We start from the raw sequence: 3,078 nt of genomic DNA on the forward strand, positions 1-3,078 counted from the left end.
GCTGAGCTATAGAGAGTTGAGTAATGCAAATATGTACTATATTTGTTCAGAACTGAAATCCCAGTAGTGAATAGATAGATAATAAGCTAGCAAAAAAACAAAATTAAAAGTGTAATTTTGTTAATGAGTAAGATGAAAAACATTATATAAGAGTTTAGTACAGGAGAGAATAATTGGATATAGATTTGTGCAGTTGTTTGAAGCACAGCTAGAATTTCAGTTTGGCCTGAGTCTATATAACTACATTATGCCCTGAAAAAACACACACTGGTATCAAGATTGCCAAGAAAAATATCAGTGACCTCAGATATACAGATGACACTACCCTAATGGCAGAAAGTGAAGAGAAACTAAAAAGCCTCTTGATAAAAGTGAAAGAAAAGAGTGAAAAAGTTAACTTCAAGCTCAACATTCAGAAAACTAAGACCATGGCATCTGGTCCCATCACTTCATGGGAAACAGATGGAGAAACAGTGGAAACAGTGTCAAACTTTATTTTTTGGGGCTCCAAAATCCCTGCAGATGGTGATTGCAGCCATGAAATTAAAAGACGCTTGGAAGGAAAGTTTCCTTCCAAGTTTCCTTCCTTTCCTTGGAAGGAAAGTTATGACCAAACTCGATAGCATATTGAAAAGCAAAGACATTACTTTGCCAACAAAGGTCCGTCTAGTCAAGGCTATGTTTTTTCCTGTGGTCACGTATGGATGTGAGAGTTGGAATGTGAAGAAGGCTGAGCATCGAAGAATTGATGCTTTTGAACTGTGGTGTTGGAGAAGACTCTTGAGAGTCCCTTGGACTGCAAGGAGATCCAACCAGTCCATTCTGAAGGAGATCAGCCCTGGGATTTCTTTGGAAGGAATGATGCTGAAGCTGAGATTCCAGTACTTTGGCCATCTGATGAGAAGAGTTGACTCATTGGAAAAGAGTCTGATGTAGGGAGGGATTGGGGGCAGGAGGAGAAGGGGACGACAGAGGATGAGATGGCTGGATGGCATCACTGACTCGATGGACATGAGCCTGAGTGAACTCTGGCAGTTGGTGATTGACAGAAAAGCCTGCTGTGCTGCAATTCATGGGGTCGTGAAGAGTCAGACACGACAGAGCGACTGAACTGAAGGCAGTTCTATTTCCAGTTTTTTAAGGAATCTCCACATTTTTCTCCATAGTGGCTGTACTAGTTTGCATTCCTACCAACAGTGTAAGAGGGTTCCCTTTCCTCCACACCCTCTCCAGCATTTACTGCTTTAGACTTTTGGATAGCAGCCATTCTGACTGGCATGAAGTTGTACCTCATTGTTTTGATTTGCATTTCTCTGATAATGAGAGATGTTGAGCATCTTTCTATGTGTTTGCTAGCCATCTGTATGTCTTCTTTGGAGAAATGTTTGTTTAGTTCTTTGCCCCATTTTTGTTTGGGTCATTTATTTTTCTGAAATTGAGCTGCAGCAGTTGCTTGTATATTTGTGAGATTAGTTCTTTGTCCATTGCTTCATTTGCTATTATTTTCTCCCATTCTGAAGGCTGTCTTTTCACCTTGCTTATGGTTTCTTTTGTTGTGCAGAAGCTTTTAATTTTAATTAGGTACCATTTATTTATTTTTGCTTTTATTTCCAATATTTTGGGAGGTGGGTCATAGAGGATCCTGCTGTGATATGTCGGAGAGTGTTTTGCTTATGTTCTCCTCTAGGAGTTTTATAGTTTCTGATTTAGGTTTAGATCTTTAACCCATTTTGAATTTATTTTTGTGTATGGTGTTAGAAAGTGTTCTCAATTCATTCTTTTACAAGTGGTTGGCCAGTTTCCCCAGCAACACTTGTTAAAGAGATTGTCTTTTCTCCATTGTATATTCTTGCCTCCTTTGTCAAAGATAACGTGTCCACAGGTGTGCGGATTTATCTCTGGGCTTTCTATTTTGTTCCATTGACCTGTATTTCTGTCTTTGTGCCAGTACCATACTCTCTTAATGACTGTGGCTTTGTAGTAGAGCCTGAAGTCAGGCAAGTTGATTCCTCCAGTTCCATTGTTCTTTCTCAAGCTTGCTTTGGCTATTCGAGGTTCTTGTATTTCCATAGGAATCCCATGGACAGAGGAGCCTGGTAGATTACAGTCCATGAGGTCGCTAAGAGTTGGACACGACTGAGCGACTTCACTTTCACTTTTCACTTTCATGCATTGGAGAAGGATATGGCAACCCACTCCAGTATTCTTGCCTGGAGGATCCCAGGGCCGGGGGAGCCTGGTGGGCTGCCATCTATGGGGTCACACAAAGTCGGTCATGACTGGAGTGACTTAGCAGCAGCAGCTTGATAGGGATTGCATTGAATCTATAGATTGCTTTAGGTAGTATACTCATTTTCACTATATTTATTCTCCCGATCTATGAATATGGAATATTTCTCCATCTATTAGTGTCCATTTTGATTTCTTTCACCAGTGTTTTAAAGTTTTCTATATATAGGTCTTTAGTTTCTTTAAGTAGATATATTCCTAAGTATTTTATTCTTTTCTTTGTAATGGTGAATGGAATTGTTTCCTTAATTTCATTTTCTATTTTCTCATTATTACTGTATGGGAATGCAAGGGATTTCTGTTGATTTTATATCCTGAAACTTTGCTATATTCACTGATTAGCTCTAGTAATTTTCTGTTGGAGTCTTTAGGGTTTTCTATTTAGAGGATCATGTCATCTGCAAACAATGAAAATTTTACTTCTTCTTTTCCAATTTGGATTCCTTTTCTTTTTCTGCTCTGATTGCTGTGGACCTAACTTCCAAAACTATGTTGAATTGTAGTGGTGAAAGTGTCCACCCTTGTCTTGTTCCTGACTTTAGGGGAAATGCTTTCAGTTTTTAACCACTGAGGATAATATTTGCTTGGGTTTGTCGTATATAGCTTTTTTTAAGTTGAGGTATGTCCCTTCTATTCCTGCTTTCTGGAGAGTTTTTATCATATATGAATGTTGAATTTTGTCAAAGGCTTTCTCTGCATCTATTGAGATAATCATATGGCTTTTATTTTTCAATTTGTTAATGTGGTGTATTACATTGATTGATTTGCGGATATTGAAGAATCCTTGCA

Source organism: Bison bison, unplaced genomic scaffold (assembly GCF_000754665.1).
Source record: "Bison bison bison isolate TAMUID 2011002044 unplaced genomic scaffold, Bison_UMD1.0 scf7180017864277, whole genome shotgun sequence".
Lineage (NCBI taxonomy): Eukaryota > Metazoa > Chordata > Mammalia > Artiodactyla > Bovidae > Bison > Bison bison.